Genomic DNA, 13,976 nt, shown 5'->3' with positions numbered 1-13,976 from the left:
TCTCATGGGGACCCGTAGAAATAAAAAGTTCATGCCCTGCTCTAGAGCAAGCCCACACTGAGCATTGTCCTGAGGGTTTTTTACCCTTTATTTCCCTGCAGGTGAGAATCTTAGGGGAAGGTTTCAGTAGAGTGTTCATAAGCTTTCCAGGTGCATTTTTATATGCTGATGCATTAAAATGCGTGCAGAGGGGAGTTTTGGATTATTCTTTGGTCTGTTTTACTGTTGTACTTGAATCGTATGGAGTCTTGTGACTGCTGCACCTAGTAGACAGAGTGATGCTTTGTGACTTCCAAGAGGGGTCCTCAGAGGTGAAGAGCTTTTGCACTTCTCACTGCCACTCTGTGAACCCTGAACCACAGTGAGGTTGGACTGCTCAGCCACCATGCTGTGAGGAAGCTCCAGCCCAGACTCCGTGTGTGTGTGTGTGTGTGTGTGTGTGTGTGTGTGTGTGTGTGTGAAGTTGACAGACTTGGGGTCTCCTAGCCAAGGCCCTGGTGTCATGGAGCAAACTCTGGCTGCCCCAATGCCCTGCCCCAATCGCTGGGTCTCAGAAGCTGTGAGCAGCCTAACAGAGTGGTTGTCTTAAGCCACTCGGTTTGGGGTTAATTTTTCACACAGCAACAGTCACTGCCTTGTGACTGTGATTTGCTCTCAGATGGTGCTGGCTCCAAGGGATCCAGGAGCTCCAAGACTGGCAGGTCACCTCCTGCAGCACAGCCTTTGTGAAGTCATGTTGGCTGGCGACCTAGAAGGGCTGTGCTCAGTGTATGATATCCTAGCATCATAGATTATCCCTATGAGAGAGCATGATCCGGTGTCTCAGCCACATGCTGGGGGCGTGTTTGGGGCTATCATTTATAAATATGAATTTTGTGGTGTTTTAGATATATTTTAGGATCTTGTTTGTGTGATTGGCATAATTACCTAGTTATTAATATTAACAATAGGAAGAGAGCAGAGGGGAGCCAGACATTGTGAGCATGGCCATCTGGGCAGCTTCACCAGGGAGCTACAGCTTCATGCTCCCAGGGAACCCAGTGGATTCCCTGCAGACCACGGTGCGGAGGGATTAAACAAACGGGCATGCACAACGAAGTCAGGGTGATATGGGAAAGTGCTTGCCTGTCAGTCTAGCCTGGGCAACAATGGATTGGCTAGGGGGTGGACTCCACAGAAGTGTGCAATGTCTTGGAAAGTTAAAATTCCCAAAGAGTTGTCTCTTTCTTGTTCTTCTCTCATGCTCTTGTTCACTCTTGTTCTCTCTTGCTCTGTGACTCCCACTTGCCCATGCACTTGCCTGTTCTCTCTCCATAGCCATGCGGCCTTAAGCAGATGCATGGCCCATGGCCATTCGGACTCACACACAATGCAGTGCAGCTGGGAACAGAAGCTAAGCTAGCCAGACGCTGGACTGGACTGGACTTTAACATGGAGCAGGAACTATGGGCAGTGGCCCTTACTCTGGTCCTGCTGAAGACCAGATCAGACTTCTTCCATGGCACCTTGGAGGGGAACCCCCTAATTTGACATCATCAATCAAGCTTCCCATGACACCCCATCCTTCCATAGGGACCTCGGGGAATTATTTTCCTCGTGGCACCCCAAGAACTCTGCATTCACCTATAACATCTGGAGGTCTGGATTGACAAAACACATTACCATTTTTCCCAGCCTCCTGTTTGGTGCTCTCAGACGGGAAGGCTCCTTTAGAAACAGGTTGCGAACATCCAGGGAGCAATGCCTGGACGCTGACCTCCTCCCGGCTTTGTGCCTGACACCCTCAGGACTCAGCCAGGAAGAGGGACTGACTGGCTGGCCAATGCATCCTCAGCCCAGGCTCCACGCCCTCTGACCCCTTCAGATGGCATCCCCTGGAATTCCCACTGGCACCCCACCTGCTAGGAAGGAAACCCATCTTCCTGATGCTCACTCACTAGGAGGTGTGCTGAGCGTCCCCCCAAACCCAGATGTCCTAAGTCCACGTGCAACCACCAGGCACTCCTTCCTGGTCCCACCTTCCCCCAGCCCCTCCTGTAGCCCAAGCTGCCCAGCTGCCCCTCACTCAGGCCCACTGCTAATTTGGGATTTGGGGGGACCCTCCAGGGACTTCACGAGATGGGCGGTTCTCCTGGCAGCACCCCCCGAAGGTTTAGCGGGTCTCCTTGATCCTTAGAACAAGCAGCCAAACTCCAGATAAGTCCACCCCACTCAGGACATATATAAAGACACACACCCACATTCTCATGTGGCCCTGGGTCTAGGGCACATTTGTCACCCATTGCCCACTTACAGCTCTCATCCCTCAGCTGGGCACGGCAGTTGTGGGCCAGGCGGTCTGAGGTCCAGCAGAGGCAGCTCCTGTTGAAAAGAGGGAAGTGACTGCAGCCTGGCCCCGGAGCCCAGCTGAAGTGGGGTCGGGGGGTGGGGGGGGATGGTAGCCAACGTGGTGGCCTGGACACCCGAGGGACAAAGGAAGGGCCTTCAGCATGCACCCCAGCCCCCATGTTAGAAGGAGCCTCATCTCCATCTCTTCTCCTGCCCCTCAGGTCAGAGCTGGCATGCAGGCAGGTGGGGTCTGGGGCACTTGGGTACAAGGACAGGCTGCCGGTGCTGGGAGGCACCCAGGGCCTGAGCCAGTGAGGGAGGAGGGAGGGGATAGTGTGTACTGTCAGGGCTCAGCAGGGACAGTGCTGGGCCCACCCCGGGCAGGGAATGACGTAGACATACCACCGCCTGCCACGAAATTCCTTCCTGGAAAACGAAGCGAGGGGCGAGTCAGCCACCTGACAGAATGTGCACCTGTGACCACGGCTGCGTGCAGGGACAGCCCAAGTGTGGGCACTGACAGTCCGTGTGGTGGGGCAGGCCCACGGGAGCAGCCCCAGCTGGGCCGCAGCTGCCCTCCTGTCCCACCGACAGCACGTGATGGGTGAAATAAACAAGGGCTCCCCGGAGCTTGCAGACCCCCGTCACCCCAACCCACTCTGGTCCCGCCCAGCAGGGGTGCCTGAGCAGCGGGCTGGCTGAGCACCCTGGGCAGGAGCTCTCTGCGCCCTGACAGCAGAGGGCCCCTCGCCCAGGGGGAGGACGGTCTGGGAGCACATCCCTGAGGGGGGGGGGGGGGGGAGTGTGGCTGTGTCCCTGCAACGCTTCCATCTGCCTGCGAGGCTGCGTGCTCGCTCCACTGGAAGCGCTCTGCTGGGCTGGAGGCAGCCCGAGGGGATGTGACAGGTGGAGCCACCGCTGCCAATATTTTATTTAAAAAGGAATTTTTAAATGAATAATAACCTAACAGGAAAAAACAGTGCCCGGCTTGGACCCATGGCGTTTGGGACAACCTCAGTCTCTGCCTGCTGGTGCGCCAGGGCCCTGCCATGTGAGTGTGCCTCAGTTGCCTTACCCCACACCCACATGTGCCCCTGACACCCACCCAAGGCTCCACCAATGCTGCCGATGCTGCTTGGGTGAGAGAGGCATCCTGGGCCTGAAGCGCTGAAGTCAATGCCCAGAAGATCACTGGGGGAGGGAGGGAGCCGGGCAGGGCGGGGGGGGGGGGGCCGCACCTGACACTCCCTCCCTCAGCCCAGGGGCTTCCCAGCCACATCTTTCTCCTGCTCCCCTGCTCACCCCCTCTGCCCTCATTCCTGCCCCAGGAAGTCTTCCCTGCTGGCTCTCACATCTTTTCCCGGGGAAGGACCTGCATGAAAATCTAACGTAAGAACTGTCTTGCCCTGACCGGTTTGGCTCAGTGGATAGAGCGTCGGCCTGCAGACTGAAGGGTCCAGGTGCGATTCTGGTCAAGGGCATGTACCTGGGTTGCGGACACATCCCTAGCAGGGAGTGTGCAGGAGGCAGCTGATCGATGTTTCTCTCTCATCGATGTTTCTAACTCTCTATCCCTCTCCCTTCCTCTCTGTAAGAAATCAATGAAATATATTTTTTTAAAAAAGAAGAAGGAAAAAAAAACAACACAACTGTCTTAATGGTGCTACTTTTGTTTTCTTGAATAAAGTGCTTGGGTGAAAACTTCCCTGGCTGATGTTTGTCTATTAAAGTTCTAATCCTTTTACTTTCCATCTGACAAACTGGTTTATACATCATTTTGAGGTCTGGAAAGAAGAAAAAGAAAACCCCTGATGTCTAGCTAGAAGTTCCCCTAGAACACCCTGGAACACGGTCTCAAAGACCCACTGCCGGGTCATCCCCAAAGGTCCTATTCTATATAATAAAAGGCTAATATGCAAATTGTCCCCTCAACCAGGAGTTCAACCAGGGGGCAGGGGTGGGGGCGGGGCGGAGGTGGGGGCAGGGGTGGCTGGCCAACTGCCCACAGACCCTCCCCCCACCCGGCCCAATAGGCCCCATCAGGGCTGGCTGGCCGGAACCCACTGGTGCACAAATTTGTGCACAGGGCCTCTAGTTTTTAAGATAAACTTCATTCTTATCCTCTGCTCCTGCACCAGGAGTCACCCCTACCTCCTAGTGTTCCTTCTCCCCATCACTGGGGCCATTGCCCTCACACTGCCCCTGCCTTCCAGTTCAGACATGGCTGTCTCTCTCTAGCTCTCCACACCCTAAAATGTCTTCTCAAAGACACTCAGATCTGCATCATTCTCACTGGGATGTAAATGACTGCCAGGCTCCACTTCTTAAGGAAACCACTCTGGCCCCCCACTGTGAATCTTCTTTATGCTTGAGAATTATTTCCTCAATTATGCTTCCAAATGTTAACACATTTAAATTCCAGAATTTAAACACAACCACATTAGGCATTTCCATGAAAAACAGAGCTTTTAGTAGGATTCATGACAGCTATTTGACATTTCCCTCTTGCTGAAGACCTAGGGAATGGCTAGATAACCTGTAAGCAATATATCTGCAAGAGTAAAGCAATATGGTTTAAACAGCTCAAAACCAAAAACCAAAAAATAAAGGGAATAAACCTGTTACCGAAAAAAGAATTAGAAGCAGACCATCAGCAAGCTGGCACAAGTTTTCAATTTCTGGCAGACAGAAAGCAGATGGAAATACGTTGGTGGATGAAACAGAGGGTAGGGATCTGCATCCCAAAATACAAGCAGACGGGGATGAGTATGCCTGGATGGATCCAGAGAGGCCTCTGCTCAGAAACACGGATGGGGGTAAATCTGAGAGTCATCTAGAAAGAATATCACAGACACGCCCAATAGGTGAGGTTTTCTGCCCCTTAACCAGAAAAATCCATGGGAACAGCTCCCATCAGGCAAACAGGCCATGACAGGATGTATTCTCTCCCCCTAAGACAAGCTCCTGGGCTGTGCAGCACCTGGGGTAACAGAGCAGAATGAAGCTTTTGCAAGTCAAGGCGACCACTCTCACCTTCCACGCCTAGTTCTCCCTTCCTTGTGAGCACTGACCAGCAAAAGGAGTTACACTAAAATGAACGCAGCACGGACACCCAGAAACAGCCCCACCTAACCAGGATCATAGGGCTGAGCCTCTAAGGGCTGGCAGATGGGGCTGCAGCCATCAGAAGGCCCAGGAGAGATGAGCCAACCCAGCCCAACCACCTCCTCGGGCCACGTGCCCAGGACATGAGAGATGTCTTGGGAGACAGAGCATCCACCAAAACGGATCTTAGTACTGCAGTGTGACATGGACAAATAAAGCCACTGACAACAGGGTACTTTACAGGGACCAGAATCTTCTAGCCTTTCAGCTCTTCCTTCCCTCATTCCCACATAATCCCTTGGGGCCTGGAGATGCCTGTGATAATAGCAATCTCTGACATGGAACTCTCTACACACCAACCCATCCCCCAAGCTTTGTGTGGCTGAACTCAGTCAATGCTCATTCCAAACCCTATACATGACCCTTCTTTTACAGAAAAAGAATCTGAGGCATGCAGCCCTTGCCAAGATCTCACGGCTGGAAAGTGGGGAAGCCTGGACTTGAAACCAGGTGGCTTGCCTCCAGAGGGCGCTCTCACTCAAAGTTCTGTTGCCTCAAAACAGCACATGGTTCACCTATTGATTTCTATGTTTTAAAGCAACATATAGTAAGAGTCATTTTTTGAGTTACAATTCTGTGAGTTTTGACAATTGTATACAGTCATGTAACCAGCACCACAATCAAGATTCAGAGCAGTCTTACTGTCCCCAAAACTCCTCATTTTGCCCCTTTGGAGTCATCCCCACCCCTATCCTCGGCCCCAGGCCCTGGCCACCGCTGACTTCTCTTCTGCATCCCTTCCTCAACAACACATTTTTAAGGGGAAGTGTATTGTGCCCAGGACTTCACCCTACCCCACAGCCATGGGCCCTGGAGCCTGGGGTAACATGAATTGAGACAGAAAACATGAGTGACAAAACCTTGGAGTAGTTTTTGACATGTGACTCCACGTAACTGGAAGCAAATAAGGTGCTGGACAAGCTCAGCTTGAATAGGGAAACCTCACAAAGATTCACTGAGTCCAGAGCATACACTGCCGCATCTTCTCTCTCCTGCCTGCCAAAGTAACAGTGATCACCACTTGACACAGTATCACATGCAAGAGAATACTAGTAATGTGGGACCCCTACCTCACACCACCTACAAAAATTAATTCACAATGGATCCATGACCTCACTGTAAGACCTGAAACAGTAAAACTCTTAGAAGAAAATATGACATTGACGATTTCTTAGATATGACACCAGAAGCACAGGAAACAATAACAACAACAAAAATAGCTAAATTATACTTCATTAAAAGTAAAACCTTTTGTGCACCAAAGGACACTATCAACCAAGTAAAAACAAACAATTCACAGACTGAATAAAATATTTCTAAATCACATCTATAATAATAAAAGGGTAATATGCTAATTAGATCGACGTCCTTCTGGACATCATTCCAGACATCCTTCCAAACGAAGCTGGGGCTGGGAGGAAGCCCAGGTCCTATGTGCCTGCAGGCAGCCAGAGGGGAGCAAGCCCCTGTCCTGGGTGCTAGAGGGAAGCCAATGCCGGCAGCTGGGGGAAGGAAGGCCTACTCTTGCATGAATTTCATGCATCGGGCCTCTAGTATCTGATAAGGGAGTATCCAGCACATGTAAAGAACTCTTACAACTTGAAGGATCCCAAGATGGCTGCAGAGTAGATGGAAGCTATACTCACCTGCTCCCAGCCCCAAACTGGATTTATAGCTAAATTATAGAGCAATCAACCTGCATAACCAACTGAAGACTAGCTGAACTGAAATATTATAACCAATGATTTACAGAAGAAGCCACATAGAGACTGGTGAGAAAAGCAAAAAACTTGGAAATGGGTGCACCCCTCCCCCCCATGTGGTAGCTGAGAAGCCACAGGGATATCTTGGCTGAAAATTTCCCCTGCTCCAGAGCAAAAGGAGATGGTAAGATGCCACCTTCCCAGTGTTGAGCACTCCTATTGGTACAGCACCAGTCTGGGGAGTGCACTGACTTGTGCCCTTACTATAACCGAACCAAGGTTCAACTGCCTGCCAGCATGAAACCCAGGGCACATGCTTGGATTTTGGGCTCAGTCCTCAGTAGGGGGTTGTGCAGGAGGCAGCCAATCAATTATTCTCTCTCATCATTGATGTTTCTATCTCTCTCTCTCCTCCTCCCTTCTTTTCTGAAATCAATAAAAATATTTTTTAAATGACATAGAAACCATAAAAAAGAAACAGTCATAAATGAAGAATACAATATCTGAAATGAGAAATATACTAAAAGTAATCAAAAGCAGGTTAGATGAAGCAGAGGATAAAATCAGTGACTTGGGGGACAAGATCAAAGTAAGCACCCAAGCAGAACATCAAAAAGAAAAGAAATTATTTTAAAATGAGGAAAGTCTAAGGGACCTATAGGACAATATCAAGCATAACAGCTTCACTTCATAAGGAGAAGAGAGTGAGCAAGGTATAGAGAGCCTGTTTGAAGAGATAATGGCTGAAATTTTCCCTAACCTGGTGAAGGAAAATGTCACACAAGTTGAGGAAGCACAGAGAGCTCCAATCGAGATGAATCCAAAGAGACCCACACCAAGTCAATATCACAATTTGGGCTTTGTGCCACTTGGGTATTAGTTGGCAGGATATAAGATGCTAGGACTTGCCTGTGAGCATCTGTTTGGAATAATGGATTTATGGATCCAAGTTTTGTCTATATGTTCCCATTTTGCCTGGGGTATTGCTGTAGTTATGGTTTTGGATTTGTACTTTCATGACATCAGGCGTTATTATGTTTCCACTCCTAAAGGGAGTCCACTTGGCCAAATTTTAGCAGATTGGTCCATGTACAGCCATAGGAATTGGTTTTCTATTACAATATTGCTTGGCCTATGTATACTTTAGACTATGAGGGAAAATGGCCCTTGAATGGTTTCTCAAATTACTACACTATTCAAATTACTAAACTGGAATTGTTTTTCCAGGGAAATGGGACAAAAATCCCTTATGTCTAGAAATTTATGTCTTTACATAATAAGGATTTGGCAAAGGGGGGGGGGGAATAAATTAATGATGCAAACAAGCAAATTTGCTTCAAAACCTCTTCCTGATAACAAGACACAGGAAGAAAAGGAAAATGAGGAGATGAGTTGCTTTAATGCCCTGAAACAGGGAAACCAGAATTAGCAGCAGGAAAAATTCCCTTGCCAACACCCCTGCTGCTAGGTACCCCTGAAGTAGGGACTAGAGGGGGACAGCCCCACCCCTGTATGAGGGAGGAATGGTCTCCCCATTGAAGACCCTACAGGGCACCCAATTTTGTCAGGGAGCATCCCTACCCAGAGTAGGGCAATTCCCTTGGAGGTGATACCCTACAGGTGAATAAACCTGGAAGGCCAGCCTGCTGGCTACTATTGGGCCCATATTCCATTTTCCACTTCAGATTTACTGAATTGAAAGAATTCCAACCCCTCATATAGGAAGGATTTCCAGAGAAGGGAAGATCTTATCACCTCCATTTTGCCACTCACCATCCGGAGTGGACAGGTGGAGACCTGGGCCTCCTGGAGCATTGCAGAGGGTGCATATCGGAGGGACTTGGGTGCCTAAGGAAAGGAGCCCGAATGTGGTACAAGCCATTCAGCAGAAACCAAATGCAGATCCTTCTGAACTCTTAGATAGGATCTATCGGGCCTATTGAAGGCATACTGATGCTGACCCACAGGCTCGAGAAAATGTCCAGATGGTAAACCTGACTTTCCTTGGGCAGAGCACCCCAGATATCAGAGGGAAGCTTCAGCATTTGGACAGGGCATTGGCAATGAGTCCCTCCCAGCTGATGGATATAGCCTTTAAAGTTTACCATGCCCAGGAAGCAAGGAAATTAAAGCAGGCCACCGTTTTCTTAAAATGTGTGGGGAGGCCAGAAGGAGAGGTGGGACCTGCAAAAAACGGGAAAGACCCACTAGGCATCAATCAATGCACCTGTTGCAAGGAGGAGGGCCACTGGAGGAAGGACTGCCTGGAACTCAAAAAAAAAGAAAAAGAAAAAAGGATAGACACCCACCGAGAAATGTTAGAAAGAAATGGCAAATCTGATGATGAGTGAAGAGGCTCAGGGATCTCCCTAGACACCGCCCACAGGTTACTATCTCCCCACAGGACCAGGGTACAAAATGACAGTGGGAAACAAGCTGACTGGCTTCCTTGTAGAGCAGCCCTCCGTTATCCTCTCTGATGGAGAGCAACCCGCTCCATGTGGGCACCGAGCCCCTGCCTTCATCACCGCCGAGAGCCTCTGAGTCGATGAGTCAGGAGGAAGGCTGCGGGCTTCGAAAGGCAATAAAACACACCGACACTGGCAAACGTTAATTAAAGCTTGTACACGAGTTTTCTCGGAGGGCCTCTGAGTTCAAGCCAAACCACAAAAGCTTGGGGAAATTCATGAAGTTCACACTTGTCCCAGCTTGGCCCCTCTCAGAGATACTAATAAGCCATCAACAATTAATGCAAATTTACTCTTTCTTTAATGACTTAATTTGCAAAAGCAGAACATTTCCCAGCCTGCAGAAAGGCCAAAGACTGCTGAAAGCCCACTGCTGTTATGGAGGAGGCCTGAAGCTGGAGCAGGTTCAAGAACAGGGCGTGCGTGTGGGTGTGTGGGTGTGGGGAGTGGGGAGGGGCGCTGTGGCAGGCACCTAAGGAGGAAGTCCCAGAGTCCTAAGGAACGAGTTGGGAGACACCAGTTGTCAGGCAAGGCGATGCTCATTTCTTAGATCACAGCGCCACCAAGTAGACAACGTTCTCCTCACACGTGCTACTGCTCTGGAGAAATGTGTGAACGTTATTCTTCACAGAGAAAAGACAAAAAAAGGTCTTCTAGCCTCACCGCTCAGATAACTACCATTGACTTTAAAAAATGAAATACAGACAAACCATAAAGGTCTCAGAAGCTCGTCCGATAATCCTCTCCTGGACCACGGGTTTTTGCTTCTTCTACACATCGCTTTAAGTCCCCGAGGCTCCTTCCGAAGCTCCGCTGTGCAAAGCTTTTGACTTTTGCTCTCGGTCGTTCCGGGTGGTGTGTCAGTGCCACTACCTCTGCTTCTCCCAGCAGCTCAGGCCACCAGCAGGGACCCCCATCGCCATCCTGGCATCTGCAGGTTGTCCAGAGCTCACGAGTCCCTCTCACCCGATCCCAGTCTGGCCAGGAGCCCTCTAATGGAATGCCTCCTCGCTGAACTCAAAAACCCCAGGGCAGGCTGCAGCAGGTCACTCCTCAGCGCCCGGCAGGGCCTTGCCCTTCACTCCTCAGCCCTGCCGTTCCCTCACTAGAACCCTCAATCCCGAGCCCCATAAGGAGGTCAGAGACCCTCTGGGCAGAGGTGGTTCCATGTTGCCATTGCTATTAATCTGGGCATTTGCACACTAGACCTGCTTTCTAAAGGCTCTGAGAAGTCCCACATACCTTGTGCGTATCTGCGCAAGGAAATTTGTTGGTGCACACCTGGTGTCTGAGAGTTTGGGAAGCATGACTCCAGCTATGAGCCTGTCATTGGGCAATCAGGGTCATAACTCTGTTCTCCACATCCAGGGGTCCTCAAACTACGGCCCCCGGGCCACATGCAAATACAAATCTTGTATTTGTTCCCGTTTTGTTTTTTTTTACTTCAAAATAAGGTATGTGCAGTGTGCATAGGACTTTGTTCATAGTTTTTTTAAAAACTATAGTCTGGCCCTCTAACGGTCTGAGGGACAGTGAACTGGCCCCCTGTTTAAAAAGTTTGAGGACCCCTGAGACCCCAAAAGACATCTAAGAGGTAAGGACCTCTCTTTTTCTTTCCTTCTTTTTTTTTCTTGTTTTGTAACAGACAAGGACACTGAATCTGGAGTAGTCCAATGACCCACCCAGTGTCCACAGCTGCACCAGGAACTCCATCCTACAGCTTTTCAGGAACACAATGTTCTGCAGGTGAGGGAGGGCTGCAGCTCCCACTACACAGAAGCGTTTTGCCACTGGCTCTCCTTCCTGGGCTTTGCGGGATAGGAAGGGCACTTTCTGCAGCAGGGTTGTGAAGCAGGGACCAGTAGCTGGGAGAAGGGCCCCACCACTGCCACGGCCCTCAGAGGATGGGGAGGAAGTATCATCATCACTATAATCATTGTATCACTACAAACTCACCATGTATGACGAGTTGGTGTGTTTCGACCTCCTGTTGTATTCTTACTGGTGCTAAGTTGTCCCTTTGGGCCAGTGGGAGCCTCTTCAAGCTGACTTCGTGTTCTTTTACCCTCTAGGTCAGTGATGGCGAACCTATGACACGTGTGTCAGAGGTGACACGCAAACTCATTTTTTTGGTTGATTTTTCTTTGTTAAATGGCATTTAAATATATAAAATACATATCAAAAATATAAGTCTTTGTTTTACTATGGTTGCAAATATCAAAAAAATTCTATATGTGACACGGCACCAGAGTTAAGTTAGGGTTTTTCAAAATGCTGACCCGCCGAGCTCAAAAGGTTCGCCATCACTGCTCTAGGTCCATCCATGCTGTCGCAGATGGTAAGATTTCATTCTTTTTATTGCCAAGTAACATGTCATTGTATATATGGACCACAGTTTTCTTTATCCACTTGTCTATTGATGGGCACTTGGGTTGCTTCCATATCTTGACTACTGTAAATAATGCTGCAATGGCACTTTTTTCATTTTTTATTTCAAGGGTTGGGTTTGTTTTTTGTTTTTGTTTTTTGGTTGGTTGGTTTAAGATTAGTGATTCTCTGCTGCTATTTCCTTGTATATGGTAAGTTTTTAACTACAATTTTGAGATGATTGAGGTGTACTTGAGGTGCATGTGCTTTTTTGAATTAGTGTTTTGGGTTCTTCGGATACATACCCAGAAGTGAATTTGCGGGGTCATTTTTAATTTTTTTAGGGTTGTCCATAATGTTTTCCATAATGACTGCACCAATCTGCATTCTCACCAACAGTGCATGAGGGGTACCTATTCTCCACATCCTCAGGGACAGTTGTTGTTTGTTCAGAGTTCTTTTGACATGACCTTGATGATCTTCAAAGGCTTCCCTGATCTCTGGGTAGACCAGATGTTCCAGGCTCGCCTTGTACATTTCCTGCCCTGGCCTGGAACCACAGTTTCTCCAAGTAGCCTTGGCTCCTTCTAGCGAGAAGGTGCATCTAAAGGTGCTCACTGCCACCTCATGGGTTATTTTTTGCAGGCATCTTCAGTGGAGAGAGTTAATGTGTGTTTGTATTAGTGTTGGTTACCCTTATAATGCCTGCCCCTTTATATGCAGGCCTGTGGCACTGTCCTTTTGCTGGCTTTAAGGACGCACATGGCCACACTGGTGGCTTCCAACAGACACTTGAACTTGAAAAGGGATCATTTCCCAGTTTAGCCCTCAAATGCACCTGGATTGCAGTGTGGTGAGGCCTGAAGCAAAGAACCCAGCTCAGCTGTGCCCAGATCCTGACCAACAGTTATTGTGAGCTAATAGATGTGTGCTGTTTAAGCTGCTAAATTTGTGGTCGTTTGTTGTGCAGCAATTGATAACTCATCCAGTAACTATACACTTCATTGGGTTTTTCTTTCAAATTGCAAAAGAGATCCATGATGGAAGCAACAAGACATGTACCCTGAGAGCAGGGCCTGCCTGGAAGTTCACACAGCAACGTGACTATGCTGAGATGTGCCCTCTGAAGTGAAATTTAACTTGTTGAATCAACTGTGTAGCCTCCAGCTATGTCCCATGAGCTAAAATAAATGAGATGGCAGGAAGGAGAAGCGTCAGAGGAGACTCAAAGAGAGGAGGTGCCCAGGATCCCTGCCACCTAAACTGCACCTGCCTCCTTTTCGCCCCAAGAGGAGCCAAGGAAGAGCTCCCAGGCAACCCAGCCTGGGGAAGAGGGGACCCGAACCCCCTCTCACCACCAAGGTCTATAATTCTGTTAACTGCTCAGATTAGACAGACAGCACTTCCTGCTCACCCAGCCAGAGACCGGAGGCTCCCAGCTGCATGGGTCGGGCCTTAGAAGTCCTGGCTCTGGAAGTTCTGGCAAAACCACAGTCTATGGTTTCCCAACCAGCAAAGGGATGGGTCTGGGATGTGCTCACATCCACTGGGGAAGAAGAGCATGCCCGCTCCTTGACTTCACTCAGCACAGGCTTCCCTCACCCACCTGTGTCCCTTCCGCACCCATTCACACCCCTGGGGACTAGGAAGCTCCCATAGGAGCCCTGCTATATGACCAGTTAGTGGGCAAAGCCATGTTCTCTACATGGTAGGACGACAACTGGCCAAAGCCAGCAGTGGGCACAGCATGGAGGTCAGGGGGACATTATGCATATCCACAAGAAAGGAGGACAGCAGGGGCAATAAAATGGGCTCAATCAGTGCCTCCTAACCCTTAGAGGCCAAAAATCCTCCTGGAGAGCTTGTGAACAGATTCCTGGGCCCCACTCACAGAGAGTCTGATTCATAAGACGTGGCGAGGCCTGAGAATCTGCATTTCCATCAA

The sequence above is a fragment of the Myotis nattereri genome (genome assembly GCF_964212035.1).
Source record: "Myotis nattereri genome assembly, chromosome: 8".
NCBI lineage: Eukaryota > Metazoa > Chordata > Mammalia > Chiroptera > Vespertilionidae > Myotis > Myotis nattereri.
This window is presented reverse-complemented; position numbering follows the sequence as displayed.